Here is a 19,127-nt window from a genome sequence, read left to right on the forward strand (position 1 = left end):
ACCAATTGAGTTAATTATTTAATTGCTAAAAAGCTAAAATGATAATATAAGATACACATACACAAACACAAACATACAGTCTAGGCTATTGATTAGAACTTAGTACGATGAACAGGTCCCTAGCGGGCCAACACCATATAACACGTATTTCACAAAATGGGGATTTCAAAAGAGAGAGAAAGAAAGAGAGAGTACATGAGATAAAAACACACTTGGGTGCATTTGTCAGCTATGCTTATTTTAACCCTAACCTTGCCCCTAACTGCCGCTCTTATGGGTCAGAATATAATTATGTAATTACGTGTTGATGGTCTCCGATGGGGTGTCTCTGCTTGGACAGGATTCAGACTTCTCTAATGACGGCCGTCTTCGGTTACCGGGTGTAACTCTCTGTTTCTCCTCACGGTGTCAGTGTCCTTTCTCTTAGTGTTCTGTTTCCTCGCCCTTGCTGTGAAAAGGGATCTTCGGAGGAGGGCTAATCAGCCGTGTGGATTATTCCAGCGTGGGAATGAAAACAGTGTAGACACATGATTCCTTGGAGAGTGGTGACCGGGTGGTCCTGCTTGAATTCACCCCCTTTAGATACAGCTACTCGTCTGTAGCATAGGTTGTTAAAAGGTTCTTCAACCTTGTGTTGCGTTTTGGGTTTGCTGACCACTCAGACCTTGGCTGTAGCTCAGGGTCACTTAGTCTCGTATGTTAATTCTTAACTCACATGTTTTATACCCTTGGGTCAGATATGGGCGGTTCCGCCTTTAGGGCAATTCTCTGGCCGTACCTGTAAGGAGTGACGCCAGACAGGAGAAGCAAGTACGGGGAGTCAAACATTTAATCAGGAACGGACATAGAACACAAAATGAACAGCGTCAGCACACGGGTAAAAGAACATATGACAAGAACATATGACAAACATCAATCCCGAAGCAGGTAACAGAGCTAGGGAACAGACAGATATAAGGAAGGCAATAACACAAGTACATTAATTCAGAGTCCAATGAGCGCAGATGCGCGTGATGGGAAAAGGCAGGTGTGCCTACTGATGGTGGCTTGATTGCGTAATCCTGGAGAGCCTGGCGCCTTCGAGCGCCAGGGGGAGGAAGAGCGGGAACAGGTGTGACAGTACCCACCCCTCTAGGGTCGCCACCCGGCATCCCACCTGGGCGAGCCGGCAGAGACATGGGCGCTGGGCAAGCAGGCTGGGAGAGGGGGAGGAAGAGGGGAGCAGGCGTGACTGTACCAAGTTACGAGGCATACTCTGGATTTTACTCAGATCCAATTTAGAAAACTAACTTCACATTTCATCTTTACAAAAACATTATCTTTGTTCTGGACATTTTCCACACAACGTACAATATGCAAACATCAGGCACATTATACCTAAAGCTGACATTGACATTGGCAGCACGGAGTCGCATTAAGATAAATCCAACGCAGCCTTGTTTTCAAGCGAACACTGGGAAAAATCTTAAAGTTACAATGTTTTCGTTATAACGTCGTCCTTTAACTTTTAATAACATAACAAAAACGACATTCATTTTCATATTCCATCTATCGTCATTACCACCATTGTGGCTGACGAAATCTATTGTCCATAAGTCCATTTATTGCATGTTAACATTCTGAGGCCGATTTTCCATCTATTGATTTTGTTCAATGTGGATACAGAATGTGGATACAGAATGTGGATACAGAACACAGAGGAGCAGAGAAAAAAACATGCCTGGACCAGGGAGAGGACCAGGGAGAGGAGTAGCTGGACCAGGGAGAGGAGTAGTTGGACCAGGCAGAGGAGTAGTTGGACCAGGCAGAGGAGTAGTTGGACCAGGCAGAGGAGTAGCTGGACCATGCAGAGGAGTAGTTGGACCAGGCAGAGGAGTAGCTGGACCAGGCAGAGTAGTCGCTGGACCAGGCAGAGGAGTAGCTGGACCAGGGAGAGGAGTAGCTGGACCAGGCAGAGGAGTAGCTGGACCAGGCAGAGGAGTAGCTGGACAATGGAGAGAAGTAGCTGGACCAGGCAGAAGAGTAGCTGGACCAGGCGGAGGAGTAGCTAGTCCAGGCATATGCAGAGGAGTAGCTGTACCAGGCATATGCAGAGGAGTAGCTGGACCAGGCAGAGGAGTAGCTGAACCAGGCAGAGGAGTAGCTGGACGAGGCAGAGGAGTAACTGAACCAGGCAGAGAAGTAGCTGGACAAGGCAGAGGAGTAGTTGGACCAGGCAGAGGAGTAGTTGGACCAGGCAGAGGAGTAGCTGGACCAGGGAGAGGAGTAGTTGGACCAGGCAGAGGAGTAGTTGGACCAGGCAGAGGAGTAGTTGGACCAGGCAGAGGAGTAGTTGGACCAGGCAGAGGAGTAGCTGGACCATGCAGAGGAGTAGTTGGACCAGGCAGAGGAGTAGCTGGACCAGGCAGAGTAGTCGCTGGACCAGGCAGAGGAGTAGCTGGACCAGGGAGAGGAGTAGCTGGACCAGGCAGAGGAGTAGCTGGACCAGGCAGAGGAGTAGCTGGACAAGGGAGAGAAGTAGCTGGACCAGGCAGGAGAGTAGCTGGACCAGGCGGAGGAGTAGCTAGTCCAGGCATATGCAGAGGAGTAGCTGTACCAGGCATATGCAGAGGAGTAGCTGGACCAGGCAGAGGAGTAGCTGAACCAGGCAGAGGAGTAGCTGGACGAGGCAGAGGAGTAACTGAACCAGGCAGAGAAGTAGCTGGACAAGGCAGAGGAGTAGTTGGACCAGGCAGAGGAGTAGTTGGACCAGGCAGAGGAGTAGCTGGACCAGGCAGAGGAGTAGTTGGACCAAGCAGAGGAGTAGCTGGACTAGGTAGAGGAGTAGTTGGACCAGGGAGAGGAGTAGCTGGACCAGGCAGAGGAGTAGTTGGACCAGGCAGAGGAGTAGCTGGACCAGGCAGACGAGTAGCTGGACCAGGTAGAGGAGTAGTTGGACCAGGGAGAGGAGTAGCTGGACCAGGCAGAGGAGTAGTTGGACCAGGGAGAAGGAGAGGTAGGGGGAGAGGAGTAAGAATGTGTGGTGGTGTTCAAAGGGGAATAAGAGCTGCTGCCACTGATGAAATAAGAGCCACCATCATAGACCATGTGATAAACCATGGTCTATCACTGAGAGAGGCTGGTGAAAGAGTCCAGCCTAATACCATGGTCTATCACTGAGAGAGATTGGTGAAAGAGTCCAGCCTAATACCATGGTCTATCACTGAGAGAGGCTGGTCAAAGAGTCCAGCCTAAAACCATGGTCTATCACTGAGAGAGGCTGGTGAAAGAATCCAGTCTAATACCATGGTCTATCACTGAGAGAGGCTGGTGAAAGAATCCAGTCTAATACCATGGTCTATCACTGAGAGAGGCTGGTGAAAGAATCCAGTCTAATACCATGGTCTATCACTGAGAGAGGCTGGTGAAAGAATCCAGTCTAATAACATGGTCTATCACTGAGAGAGGCTGGTGAAAGAATCCAGTCTAATACCATGGTCTATCACTGAGAGAGGCTGGTGAAAGAATCCAGTCTAATACCATGGTCTATCACTGAGAGAGGCTGGTGAAAGAATCCAGTCTAATACCATGGTCTATCACTGAGAGAGGCTGGTGAAAGAGTCCAGCCTAATACCATGGTCTATCACTGAGAGAGGCTGGTGAAAGAATCCAGGCTAATACCATGGTCTATCACTGAGAGAGGCTGGTGAAAGAATCCAGCCTAATCTCAGATGGTCAAACGTGGCTTCCATTATCTGGAATTTTCAACAAACCAACAGGTGTGTAATGCATTTCAGAAGCATTTCTCCCATCATTACTATTGCTATGTCCCACAGTAACTCTAGGCCACCAGTCCCAATGCAAATACATATGTTGTATTTTTGTTCCTCTTAAGAACGCAACGTCTTCCTCCCTCTGGGGGAAGAGGAAAGCTCCTCAGTGAAGACCAAGAGCTGCCATTGTAGGATTGGTCATTGCTGACAACGCAATAAAACTGAGGGAAATTCAGACCAAAATTGTAATGTGGAAAGCATCAGCCTGACTACCATCGCTCGGACTCTGACCAAACACAGAGTTGGAATGAAACAGTTGTACACAGTTCCTTTTGAAAAGAACAATGAACTTTTGAAAGGTCAAGGAACTCCGGCACCAAAACGTCCAGGTATGGTGTCTAGCCGAAATGTCTTGTTCTATAGTGAGTTTTACACTATGCTACTCTATGGGGGTGCCACAGGGTTCAATTCTTGGGCCGGCTCTCTTCTCTGAAAATATCAATGATGTCGCTCTTGCTGCTAGTGAGTCTCTGATACACCTCTACGCAGACGACACCAATCTGTATACTTCTGGCCCTTCTTTGGAAACTGTGTTAACAACCCTCCAGACGAGCTTCAATGCCATACAACTCGCCTTCCGTGATCTCCAACTGCTCTTAAATACAAGTAAAACTAAATACAAGCTCTTCAACCGATCGCTGCCTGCACCTGCCCGCCCGTCCAGCATCACTACTCTGGACGGTTCTGACTTAGAATATGTCGACAACTACAAATACCTAGGTGTCTGGTTACACTGTAAACTCTCCTTCCAGACTCACATAAAACATCCAAAGTTAAATCTATAATTGGCTTCCTATTTTGCAACAAAGCATCCTTCACTCATGCTGCCAAACATATCCTCGTAAAACTGACCATCTTACCGATCCTCGACTTTGGCGATGTCATTTACAAAATAGCCTTCAACACCCTAAAATTGGATGCAGTCTAGCACAGTGCCGTCCATTTTGTCACCAAAGCCCCATATACTACCCACCACTGCGACCTGTATGCTCTCCTTGGCTGGCCCTTGCTTCATACTCGTCACCAAAACCACTAGTTTCAGGTCATCTACAAGACCCTGATACTATAAAGCCCTGCCTTATCTCTGCTCGCTGGTCACCATAGCTGCACCCACCCGTAGCACGCGTTCCAGCGGGTATATCTAACTTGTCACCCCCAAAGACAATACCTCTTTTGGCCGCCTCTCCTTCCGGTTCTCTGCTGCCAATGACTGGAACGAACTACAAAAATCTCTGAAACGGGCAGCCCCAGCTGCCAGTGCAGCTCACAGATCACTGCACCTGTACATAACCCATCTATAAATAGCCCAAACAACTACATCTTCCCCTACTGTATTTATTTATTTTTCTCCTTTGCACCCCAGTATTTCTACTTTGCACACTCATCTACTGTCAAATCTACCATTCTAGTGTTTTAATTGCTATATTTTATTTACTTCACCACCATGGCCTATTTTTTGCCTTTGCCTCCCTTATCTCACCTCATTTGCTCACATTGTATATAGACTTATTTTTCTACTGTATTATTGACTGTATGTTTGTTTTACTCCATGTGTCACGGACCAGGATGTCCTGCTCCCAGGCAGACTAAATAACTTTTTTGCCCGCTTTGAGGACAATACAGTGCCACTGACACGGCCTGCAACGAAAACTTGCGGTCTCTCCTTCACTGCAGCCGAGGTGAGTAAGACATTTAAACGTGTTAACCCTCGCAAGGCTGCAGGCCCAGACGGCATCCCCAGCCGCACCCTCAGAGCATGCGCAGACCAGCTGGCCGGTGTGTTTACGGACATATTCAATCAATCCCTATACCAGTCTGCTGTTCCCACATGCTTCAAGAGGGCCACCATTGTTCCTGTTCCCAAGAAAGCTAAGGTAACTGAGCTAAACGACTACCGCCCCGTAGCACTCACTTCCGTCATCATGAAGTGCTTTGAGAGACTAGTCAAGGACCATATCACCTCCACCCTACCTGACACACTAGACCCGCTCCAATTTGCTTACCGCCCAAATAGGTCCACAGACGATGCAATCTCAACCACACTGCACACTGCCCTAACCCATCTGGACAAGAGGAATACCTATGTGAGAATGCTGTTCATTGACTACAGCTCGGGATTCAACACCATAGTACCCTCCAAGCTCGTCATCAAGCTCGAGACCCTGGGTCTCGACCCCGCCCTGTGCAACTGGGTACTGGACTTCCTGACGGGCCGCCCCCAGGTGGTGAGGGTAGGCAACAACATCTCCTCCCCGCTGATCCTCAACACTGGGGCCCCACAAGGGTGCGTTCTGAGCCCTCTCCTGTACTCCCTGTTCACCCATGACTGCGTGGCCACGCACGCCTCCAACTCAATCATCAAGTTTGCAGACGACACAACAGTGGTAGGCTTGATTACCAACAACGACGAGACGGCCTACAGGGAGGAGGTGAGGGCCCTCGGAGTGTAGTGTCAGGAAAATAACCTCACACTCAACGTCAACAAAACTAAGGAGATGATTGTGGACTTCAGGAAACAGCAGAGGGAACACCCCCCTATCCACATCGATGGAACAGTAGTGGAGAGGGTAGCAAGTTTTAAGTTCCTCGGCATACACATCACAGACAAACTGAATTGGTCCACTCACACAGACAGCATTGTGAAGAAGGCGCAGCAGCGCCTCTTCAACCTTAGGAGGCTGAAGAAATTTGGCTTGTCACCAAAAGCACTCACAAACTTCTACAGATGCACAATCGAGAGCATCCTGGCGGGCTGTATCACCGCCTGGTACGGCAACTGCTCCGCCCTCAACCGTAAGGCTCTCCAGAGGGTAGTGAGGTCTGCACAACACATCACCGGAGGCAAACTACCTGCCCTCCAGGACACCTACACCACCCGATGTCACAGGAAGGCCATAAAGATCATCAAGGACATCAACCACCCGAGCCACTGCCTGTTCACCCCGCTATCATCCAGAAGGCGAGGTCAGTACAGGTGCATCAAAGCTGGGACCGAGAGACTGAAAAACAGCTTCTATCTCAAGGCCATCAGACTGTTAAACAGCCACCACTAACATTGAGTGGCTGTCGCCAACACACTGACACTGACTCAACTCCAGCCACTTTAATAATGGGAAATGATGTAAATATATCACTAGCCACTTTAAACAATGCTACCTTATATAATGTTACTTACCCTACATTATTCATCTCATATGCATACGTATATACTGTACTCTATATCATCGACTGTATCCTTATGTAATACATGTATCACTAGCCACTTTAACTATGCCACTTTGTTTACATACTCATCTCATATGTATATACTGTACTCGATACCATCTACTGTATCTTGCCTATGCTGCTCTGTACCATCACTCATTCATATATCCTTATGTACATATTCTTTATCCCCTCACACTGTGTACAAGACAGTAGTTTTGGAATTGTTAGTTAGATTACTTGTTGGTTATTACTGCATTGTCGGAACTAGAAGCACAAGCATTTCGCTACACTCGCATTAACATCTGCTAACCATGTGTATGTGACAAATAAAATTTGATTTGATTGGATTTGATTTGATTTGTTGTTATATGTGTTGAACTGCTTTGCTTTATCTTGGCCAGGTCGTGGTTGTAAATGAGAACTTGTTCTCAACTTGCCTACCTGGTTAAATAAAGGTGAAATAAATAAATAAATAAATAAATAAAAACATGTCAACATGGGTTACAGTACATACAGTAGGACATACTGAAAAGCATTTACACATACTGAGATTGATTTCTTTCAGTGAGTCATGGAGTTGGAGGCTAATCAGACCCCACATAAAATCATTAATGTAGACGAGGCAGGGTTTAACCTGGCAAAAACACGTCGACGGGGAAGAAACGTCATTGGAAAAAGGGCCACCGTTGATGTGCTGGGTCAGAGAGATGCAATTATCAATGTGTGCTGCAATCTGGAGTGCTGGTTTGGTCCTGCACAAATGCCAGATTGGTCCCTACAACACTGAGTGCCTTCTTTTGTTTTGAGATGACCTCCGCCAACAACTGGTGCCAGAAGCAGAAAGGGAACAGGTAGGAGGAAACATGAGGACATTGTGATTGCACGGACAGTGTAGCATTCCACCATTCACATGCAATCACAAACTGGTTTGCAGCCCATCCAAGAATGGTTTCCCTTTTCCTCCCCATTACTCGCCTTTCCTCCACCCCTACTCGCCTTTCCTCCCCCCTCCCTACTCGCCTTTCCTCCCCCCCTACTCGCCCCCCCCCCCTACTCGCCCCCCCCCCCACTCGCCTTCCCCCCCCCCCTACTCGCCTTTCCTCCCCTCCCCCTACTCGCCTCCCCCCCTACTCGCCTTTCCTCCCCCACCCCTACTCGCCTACCCCCCCCCCACTCGCCTTTCCTCCCCCCCACTCGCCTTTCCTCCCCCACTACTCGCCTTTCTTCCCCCCTACTCGCCTTTCCTCCCAACTACTCGCCTTTCCTCCCCCACTACTCGCCTTTCCTCCCCCCTACTCCCCCCCACTCGTCTTTCCTCCCCCCCACTCGCCTTTCCTCCCCCCTACTCGCCTTTCCTCCCCCCTACTAGCCTTTCCTCCCCCACTACTCGCCTTTCCTCCCCCCTACTCGCCTTTCCTCCCCCACTACTCGCCTTTCCTCCCCCACTACTCGCCTTTCCTCCCCCCTACTCGCCTTTCCTCCCCACTACTCGCCTTTCCTCCCCCCAACTAGCCTTTCCTCCCCCACTACTCGCCTTTCCTCCCCCACTACTCGCCTTTCCTCCCCCCTACTCGCCTTTCCTCCCCCCTACTAGCCTTTCCTCCCCCACTACTCGCCTTTCCTCCCCACTACTCGCCTTTCCTCCCCCCTACTCGCCTTTCCTCCCCACTACTCGCCTTTCCTCAACACCATTGAGTATTTTTTTCTGCCTGGAGGTGGAAAGTGTATGATCATCGGTCACATGACCAAATGTCCCTTCTGGATGCAATGGGATGCTGTCTGCAGAAACATCTCAGCTGAAGACTGCCAGGGGTGGATAAGGCATGCCAAGCGTTTCTATCCAAGGTGCATAGCGAGAGACGACATAAGATGTGATGTGGATGGGAACATGTGGCCAAATGCTGAAGATGGTATAGATTAGAAACAGGACTGTGCATTTGAGTGTTTTTTCCCTTCTGTACCTTTTTTACTGTAAGTGTGTTTTATTTTTACACATTTGGAACCAAAGGCCATGTATGTTGGATGTGTTGTTGAACCAAAGGCCATGTATGTTGGATGTGTTGTTGAACCAAAGGCCATGTATGTTGGATGTGTTGTTGAACCAAAGGCCATGTATGTTGGAGGTGTTGTTGAACCAAAGGCCATGTATGTTGGATGTGTTGTTGAACCAAAGGCCATGTATGTTGGAGGTGTTGTTGAACCAAAGGCCATGTATGTTGGTTGTGTTGTTGAACCAAAGGCCATGTATGTTGGAGGTGTTGTTGAACCAAAGGCCATGTATGTTGGATGTGTTGTTGAACCAAAGGCCATGTATTTTGGATGTGTTGTTGAACCAAAGGCCATGTATGTTGGATGTGTTGTTGAACCAAAGGCCATGTATGTTGGAGGTGTTGTTGAACCAAAGACCATGTATGTTGGATGTGTTGTTGAACCAAAGGCCATGTATGTTGGATGTGTTGTTGAACCAAAGGCCATGTATGTTGGAGGTGTTGTTGAACCAAAGGCCATGTATGTTGGAGGTGTTGTTGAACCAAAGGCCATGTATGTTGGATGTGTTGTGGAACCAAAGGTCATGTATGTTGGATGTGTTGTTGAACCAAAGGCCATGTATGTTGGAGGTGTTGTTGAACCAAAGGCCATGTATGTTGGAGGTGTTGTTTTTCACTGGCAGCAATTTCATGTTGCTAATAACGTTTTTACTGCAGTAATTCTGTCACTTACTATATTTTTCTACTGTACATTCTATAATGTAAAGATTACTCATTCACTTTTAGATAGTATGTTGCCAAAAATGCTGTGTTTTGATAGAGTTATTGTATGTAGAGAAAGTTGTTTTGCATTTGGAAATGTAGAGTTGGTATTTAATGAACAAAATGTGGTTTTGAGCAGAAAATTGACTTTTTGGCTAATTATGTGATGTAGGTATGTTGCTGTGTTAAGGGTTTAGAAAAAGTATCTTAACTATAGGTAAACGCTTGTTAGCAATTGTAAAAAACTATAATATAATACATCTTCAATGCTAGATTAAACCACCTGGCTGTCAGTTTCTAAACCTTTCTGGCGCAGGCGACCCACCTCTAGCGACCCACCTCGACAACATCCGGTGAAATTGCAGAGCGAGAAATATTTAACATTCATGAAAATACAAGGTCATTCATCAAAATAAAGCTTAATTTCTTGTTAATCCAGCCGCTGTGTCAGATTTTTAAAAAAAGCTTTACGGCGAAAGCATACCATGTGATTATCTGAGGACAGCGCCCCGCATACAACAGCATGAAAAACATTTTTCAACTAGGCAGGTGCGCAACGAAAGTCAGAAATAGCGATATAATAAATGCCTTACCTTTGAAAATCTTCTTCTGTTGGCACTACAAAAGGTTCCAGCTACATCACAAATGGTCCTTTTGTTTGATAATGTCCTTCTTTATATCCCCAAAAACTCAGTTTAGCTGGCGCGCTTCATTCAATAATCCACTGGTTTCCCTCCTTCAAAATACATACAAAATTAATCCCAAACATTACCAATAAACTTCTCCAAACAAGTCAAACAATGTTTATAATCAAACCTCAGATAGCCTAATACGTAAATAAACGGTCAAATTTAAGACGGATAATCGTTATTGTCTTTACCGGAGATAAACAACAAAATACACGCTCTCATCCACGCTCATGAAAATACTACAGCCAAAATGAGAGCCACTTAGAAAAACTACAAATTCTAGCGAATTTTTCCAAAAACAAGCCTGAAACTCTTTCTAAAGACTGTTGACATCTAGTGAAAGCCCTAGGAACTGCAATCTGGGAGGATTTTGCCTCATAATAAACACGACAGCCATTGGAAACAGAGGTAGGCTGAATTAGTTTTTTTTGGGATGGTTTGTCCTCGGGGTTTCGCCTGCCATATCAGTTCTGTTATAGTCACAGACATTATCATATAACAGTTTTAGAAACTTTAGGGTGTTTTCTATCCAAATCTACCAATTATATGCATATCCTAGCTTCTGAGCCTGAGAAACTTTGGGCACTGTTTTCATTCGGACATCAAAATACTGCCACCTAGCCCAAAGAGGGATATGCACAACTTAATTAATATTACTGAAGCAGACTGTGAAAACAGTTATGAGTTAAAACCAATTGAAGCCATTCAGTGCATTTGAGAGGGTAGTCATTTTAAATGCTTAAATTTTTTACACTAAATACATTTGAGTGGCTTTCATTTGAGTCAAACTGTATTTAGCGTGTGAGCAGTCTGGAAGAGTAAATCAGGTGTTAATGTATCCTATTAAACTATTAAGATGTGCTTAAACCTCTGATTAAGATCTTAGGATGTTTGTGTCTAATGCTGCTGCTCCATTGGACCCAAAGCATTTCTTCCTATCTCATCCATTTCACATTATATAGTCTACAGGACCTACCATCACAACAACTGTGTTGTTTAGACTAGGGCCGGAAAAGCCTAATTTTGCCAGACAGCTTTTGGCTGGGAAAATATGGTCAATTGAAAACTATATTATTTTAGCCTTACATCAATAGCCTCTGCTCTCGGCTCTGTGCACCAGCCCCATGCTAGCCTTTGTAAAGTGAGTCTAAGCAGACAAGTTCTAAAGACAAAGGCCTTGTGAAGGAGCAGTGGATGGATGGGAAGATCAGTGGAGGATTGTGAAATTAATTCCCTGGTCTAATGACAGAATAACCACAAGCTTTGAAAGAATGGCAGCAGTCTCTCCAGGATTCCTTTCCATCTATCCCTTTTCTCAAAAGGTCCTTTGAAACATGTCCCATACTGCTTTAGGTTTTTCTCCCAGTACAATCTCTCAAAAAAGAAAAAGAAAAGAAAAAGAAAGGAATATGGATGATGTTATTTTTGTTCTCTCTCTCTCTGGTTCTCCTGCCAAACGTTCACTGTGATTAGAGAACATACAAGTGAATTGCTTAATCTCTCATCTCCTCTCGTAGCCAGGTAGAAATGATTGGTGAGTGGTGATGTTTGGAAGTAACAGGGAATGAAACCATCATGTATCACAACCCAGTTCACCACAGCTACATACAGTGCATATTCTAGAAAGAAAGCTTGAGGCAGGCTTATCCTTGTGTGTGTGCGTGTGCGTGTGCGTGTGCGTGTGCGTGTGCGTGTGTGTGTGTGTGTGTGCGTGTGTGCGTGCGTGCGTGTGTGTGTGTGAGCAAGCAAGAAAGAAAGTGAGAGCGAGAGTGTGATTTTGCGTGTTGCACAGTGGTGTAATGTATGTAAGTAAATAAACATACAGTAACGTACAGTAAGTAGATTTTTGGGGTCTCTGTACTTTCATTTACTATTCATATTTTTTACAACTTTTACTTTTAATCCACTACATTCCTAAAGAAAATAATGTATGTTTTACTCCATAAAGTACATTTTCCCTGACACCCCAAAGTACTAATTACATATGAATCCTTAGCAGGACAGGACAATGGTCCAATTCATACACTTATCAAGAGAACATCCCTGGTCATCCCTACTGCCTCTGATCTGGAAGATTCATTAAACACAAATGCGTTGTTTGTAAATTCTGTCTTAGTGTTTGTGTGTGCCCCGGGCAATCCATAAAAACATAAAAATGAAAAAATTGTGCCGTCTGGTTTGCTTGATATGAGGAATTTGAAATAATTTAGACTTTTACTTTGACTTGTGATACTTCAGTAAATGTTAGCAATTACATTTACTTTTGATACTTAAGAATATTTTCAAAATAAAGTGTCACGCCCTGGCCATAGAGAGGTTTGTATTCTCTATTTTGGGTAGGCCAGGGTGTGACTAGGGTGGGCATTCTAGTTTCTTTATTTCTATGTTTTCTGTTTCTATGTTTTGGCCGGGGATGGTTCTCAATCAGGGACAGCTGTCTATTGTTTTCTCTGATTGGGAATCATACTTAGGCAGCCTTTTTCCTTTTGTTATTGTGGGAAGTTATCTTTGTTAGTGGCACTATAGCCCTCGTAAGCGTCACGGTTGTGGCTTTGTGTCTTGTTTTGTTGGTAACATTTATATAAATAAAGGAAAATGTACGCGCACAACGCTGCGCCTTGGTCCGGTCTTTTCCACGACGACGTCTGTGACAAAGACTTTTACTGAAGTAATATTTTACCAGGTGACTCACTTTTACTTGAGTCATTTTCTATTAAGGTATCTTTACTTTTACTCAAGTATGACAATTGGGTACTTTTTCCACCACTGCTGTCCCATGCTTTAGATCATTGACCCCAGGTGTTCCTGTTGCCATTTCATATAAAATAAGCAACAGTTTTGAAAGGCATCTTTGTCCGCTTTGTCAGGCGAAATGCTGTGTGTCTGCTGTACACATCCATTCTCTCCTCCCAGCCAGACTAAAGTGGGTGTCCTCTGAGTGTAAAGCACACTTCAGAAACCCTGTTTTACCATGGAAGGGATCCGTATGTTTGTGTCAGCAACAAGAGATGGGGGAAACAGAACCTATGGCCAGGGGGTAGAGAGAGAGAGAGCCACATCCATCCATCTGGGAAAGGGAGGAATCTGTAGAGAGGAGCCCAGGGTTTACACATGAAATCTGGGGCACGCATGGCACACCCTGTCCCTCCGTCCATGGGCTCTTTAAATGAAAGACCCTTTCCCCTCTCATCCACTCCACTTGTGATTGTTCTGATGCAGATTTAGGCCCTGATTTAGCCCTGTGTCCCGGCCGAACACTTACAGTCACAACCTCCCTATCCCTCTCTAGATCAGGGTCTGGAAATCTGGAAATTTAGCCTCATGGCTTATCAGACACAAGGCTGGGCAGAAGATATTGGCCCCTAGTAATCACACAGATCTAGGCAGAACACTAATCTAAATCTGGTTGTGTGCTTTATCAACAGATATGGTAAAGTGTTGCTAAACATAGCACATCCGCGGAATTGTCTTGAATATGTTGAACATGCCTATATTTCAATTAAGATTCAGAGGTTGGATGTGGGTGTCATAGACAAAAACACAATTAATTAGTTTGCACTATGAGTTCAAGCAGATAGAAAATGAATTTGCAAGGTAATGAACCTAACTGGGTCATTCCACGCCAGCGCAGCCCGAATATATTTATGGTATCGCAGATCGTTCAGGCAATTCTCACATAGTAACTTCATTGGGAGGAAGGATGTTTGCCATGCTTTTCACATTTGTACCACACACATATATGTATATATATTTCTTTATCATGTTGAAATTTGATAAAAACATTTTTACCTATACTATGATCTGTGAACTGAACATGATACAGACAACATCTTGGTGTCATAATGCTCCTTATAATAAGGAGCATGTCTAGATTCTGAAATACACATTTTCATACTCATTTTTTCAAGTATTAAAAATATGAATATCTCAAAAGTACCCTTTTGATTTAGCAAAATATAAATTGCAGTAGGATTGCATGTGCTTTCCCTAAAGAGTTGTAGAAGCTTTCCAAGTCAAATTGAGTGAGCTCTTTGCCAATTTGCTAATTCTGAAGGTACAGTATGATACATTTTATGAGCACCACAAACAAAATGGATTCGAATGGAACTCCCTCTGCTGGTGATTTGCTGAATGTGCAATCCTAAAGGAGGGCTGTGATTGGTTAAAGACCTATAACGCAAATTCTATGTATTTCTATGTATAAAATGGGTCATGTCATTAAAAGTACCAGAGAGCCCACTCTGGAAATGTGATGTATTTTAAGAGTATATTGTTACAAACAATACGTCTTAAAATAAACAAAATCCAAAGGGTACTTTGATATCTTAATGTTAAAATGTTTAACGGTGAATCAAAACATACACCAAGATGTTGTCTGTGTCACGTACGGTTCACAGATCATAGGGTCTTACAGGAGGCATGTACATGTCTAAAAAGGGCCTAAAATGGCCACTTTCATCATGATTTCCCCAAAACATTTTGTGATACAAATTTAAAAAGCATGTCAAACACCCTTCCATCCAATGAAGTTTCTATGTGAGAATTGCCAGAACAAAAATAATCTGGGGCTACGCTGGCATGGAATCGCCCAACTTGTTCGACATGGTTCACAAATCTAAGACGCAATTTTGAATGGCTTTTTTATTTCTTCCACTGCAGATTAATGACGCCTACCTACCCGTCAGTTTGAGTATTATCTGAGACCCAAATTGAGGCTTTGGAGTCGAGCAGAAATGTGAGGTGTTAACATTTAATTTCCAGTGTTTTCACAGGTGTTGAGGGGGATCGAGATCTTAAACTGAGATGTACTTGTTTTCAAACTAAAGGCTGAATAGTGAATATTAGTACCTTTAACCAGCTCTCTGGGCTCGGTCATTTCTCTGCTCCGTAACAATGCCAATAAACAGAAACGCGTGAAAGCTGCTAAACGGATTATTAAGCCGATTAATAACAGACAGGGACAGAAGTGGGATGAGGGGATTAGTGTTGTCGCTTTGAAGTCAATTTGAGGAAATAATTTGTCTTGGATTGCTTCTGCACCTCTTTGGCAAAATGCATGCAATCCTACTGCAAGATTCAAGACCAAGAGAGACAAGAGAAGTAAACATAAACTTCAATCAGTTTAAAAAAGATTGTGATAGGAGCAGCCCACGTAGCACAGATGTAATTCCACAGGAATAATGAAGTGCTTCATTTAGGCCCTGATTAAAACCGAACATCAATTTCACCTCATTTTAAGACACACAACCAGCACTGACATTCACTTTAGAGTTTGTCTGGCACTCGCAGTAGAAAATCTCTCATTTGGACCGCCAACACCGTACAAACCAATTCCAACTCATTTTAGCTCTCTCTCTCCGGTGTTATATATTTGGTGATTCACAGAGGGGGGGGGGGGGGGGGGGGGGTTGATGGAATGTATCTGCGGTAAATGTGTGCCTTTTCTAGGCAGCCTCTCTGTGTTGCTAATTAGGCTGGTGATTTTTACAAAGCGTGTTCTCATTAAGCTGATGCTGCCTCTAATCAGGGTGGCTGTGGTGGCAGTGTCTGGATAACAGCATCAGTCTGGGCACGCTCATTACAGCCCCCTATAAAAACCACTGGCCTAACGATCATCCCACCTGCTCACTCAACCCAGCCCAGAGCAGGCCATCAAGGTCACCCCTCAATTAGATCACTAAACACTATATTCCCCCTCAACTTTATCAGTCCATATAGTATAGTACTAGTGGCTGTTCTAGCTTTATTGTCCCCCCCCCCCCCACTAACCAATTGTAGTATATAAATACAAATAAAAATGAGAATTTAATTATTAAACTATTACCCTATTGCTAACAAAAAAACACACAAATAAAACTAAATTACACAGATCCTACATCACACAAATAGAATAACACACTTTTAAATAAGAAAACCTGAAAATCACAACATTGCACTTCAAATAAGAAACACAAACTAAATTGCACAACTAATTGCATTAGTACTGTACAAAGTTAGAGGTGCGATATTTGATAGATTCCCCCTGCTCCCCCTACCTCGGGCTTCCAGTGGGGAGACCTGAGGTCAACCTACCCCCGCCCCCTCCCCATCTCGTACTTCTGAGTAGCCTGCCTAGCTCACAAACTAGAATCAGGGCTCCCACTCAGACAAGGTTAGTTGACCCACAGTCCCACTAGCTCACAAACTAGAATCAAGGCTCCCACTGAGACAAGGTTAACTGACCCACAGTCCCACACGGTGACATGATATCAATGACATGACGTGCAAATAAATGAGCGATAGAAAACCAATCGCACGAATGTCACCATTCCAAATGTTTTTTTTTTGTTTTTTGTGTGCTTGCGCCCCATGCTGCCCCCAGCAAGACGCCGCCCCGGGCGGCTGCCCATGTCGCCCAAACCTAAATCCGCCAGTGTATAGTCTGTATAGTTGAGCATGTCATTATTGACTGCTAAATATTTATTTCTCATTGAGTTGGACCAGGATTTTGACTGAGGGCCAAGAGTATTTCTAGGAAATATGAATTTTGCACATTTGCATTTTGAAGTGCTGAAATCTCCTATGGATGTGAGTGCTAAATGGGTTACTGGGACTCCGTTGTCCTGCTGTATGTGCATTCTTATAGACTTGCTGAATAGGCAGTTGTATTTTTGAGGGGCATCTGCATGGCAGAGCATAGAGCTGGGGGGCACCCTCACCCCTCAGGGCCTTGGAGGGGCATCTTTCTTTATACACACAATGCTGTCAGATGCTGAGCGAGGACCGCTAGCACAGCTGCACCACAATCACAGTAGAGTTACAAGCAAAGAAGCACTCACAAATTATGTCCATTTCCTCTCCAACATGAACACACACACGCACACGCACGCACGCACGAACACACACACACACACACACACACAAACACACAACACACACACACACACACACACAGCTGTGCAAGAACAGAGAATAAAAGCAGACCGAGCACACTATGTTCAGTGGGAGTCCGGTGTCCAGAGGCTGCAGGTACAAATAGTACATTGGCCTTACATGGACACTGCACTACTGTTTGCTTAGTAACCACTATTCTCCCAGATAGTAAATCACCTAGTGCACCTTTTCAAACATCGCCTGGATCTTGTTTGTTTGTACACAGTACATGTCGGCGTCTCCACACTTCTATGGCTTCCTATGACTTTTTTTTTATTGCAATTTCCTTGACTTCCCATAGCGCCTATAGTGCATCACAGGCTAACACCACCTACATGTGTACATGTACGGCATGTTATTGCTAACCTGCAGCTGGTTGATATGCTTAACTGTATTTATAGAGCCGGATGGCTCAGCGGAGAATTGGCCATGGAAGCCACTCTGGCATTTAACCTGCGTTCCCTCTGGCTTGTAGAGTGGCTAAGTCTGTGGCTTTACCAGTTCCCTGGTGTGGCCGGTCGCTCCGCGATATAATCCCAGTCTCTAGCCGCTATATAAAGCAGGTAAGAGGCTTGTTGCAGGAGACATACACGAGCTCACCGATTACAGGCCAGCTCCCGAGTAGAGTGAGAGATAGTGTTAGAGAGTGTGAGACAGAGTGAGAGAAAGCAAGATAGCGTGAAAGTGGGAGTGTGTGTGTGTGTGCGTAGGAGAGAGAGAGATTATGAGAGAGAGAGCAATTGAGAGAGAGAGAGAGAGGCAGAGAGAGAGAGAGAGGCAGAGAGGCAGAGGAGCAGTGAAAGAGAGGCATGATGTAGTGCAGAGGCCAGCTGCACACAGACCTGGTGCTCCAACACAGTGATGACTGTTACACGCGTACACACACAGGACTAGTATGGTTATGCTATGTCACATACAGTGGCGAGGAAAAAGTATGGGAACCATTTGGAAATTCCTGGATTTCTGCATAAATTGTTCATAAAATTCTGATCTTCATCTAGGTCACAACAATGGACAAACACAGTCTGCTTAAACTAATAACACACACACAAAAAGTATACTTTTTCATGTCTTTGTTGAACACACTGTGTAAACATTCACAGCGCAGGGTGGGAAAAGTATGTGAACCCTTGGATTTAAAAACTGGTTGACCCTCCTTAGGCAGCAATATGTTTTCCGTAGTTGCGGATCAGACCTGCACAACGGTCAGGAGGAATTTTGGACCATTCCTCTTTACAAAACTGTTTCAGTTCAGCAATATTCTTGGGATGTCTGGTGTGAACTGCTCTCTTGAGGTCATGCCACAGCATCTCAAATCAGGTTGAAGTCAGGACTCTGACTGGGCCACTCCAGAAGGTGTATTTTCTTCTGTTGAAGCCATTCTGTTGTTGATTTACTTCTGTGTTTTGGGTCGTTGTCCTGTTGCATCACCCAACGTCTGTTGAGCTTCAATTGGTGGACAGATAGCCTTCCATTCTCCTGCACCATGTCTTGATAAACATGGGAACTGTAAGGGATTTCTTCCATTGACGGAGAGGCGGACCAAAGCGCAGCGTGGTTATTTTGACTCATGTTTTAATAAATCACTTCACATTAACAAACTAACAAAAACAAGAAACGTGAAAACCCAAAACAGCCCTATCTGGTGCAAAACACAGAGACAGGAACAATCACCCACAAACACACAGTGACACCCAGGCTACCTAAGTATGATTCTCAATCAGAGACAACTAATGACACCTGCCTCTGATTGAGAA

At 44.9% G+C, this 19,127-nt stretch overlaps 1 protein-coding gene and 1 pseudogene across 1 annotated transcript in view; one reads left to right on the plus strand and one right to left on the minus strand.

The window, feature by feature from the left end:
- The window catches only part of si:ch211-186j3.6 (neural-cadherin), a 218,883-nt gene that overhangs the window by 137,966 nt on the left and 61,790 nt on the right, over window positions 1-19,127 (minus strand).
- On the plus strand, window positions 1,573-7,825 carry LOC149971374 (uncharacterized; annotated as a pseudogene).

Source organism: Oncorhynchus mykiss, chromosome 26 (genome assembly GCF_057628025.1).
Source record: "Oncorhynchus mykiss isolate SJ-2025 chromosome 26, ASM5762802v1, whole genome shotgun sequence".
NCBI classification, from domain to species: Eukaryota; Metazoa; Chordata; class Actinopteri; order Salmoniformes; family Salmonidae; genus Oncorhynchus; species Oncorhynchus mykiss.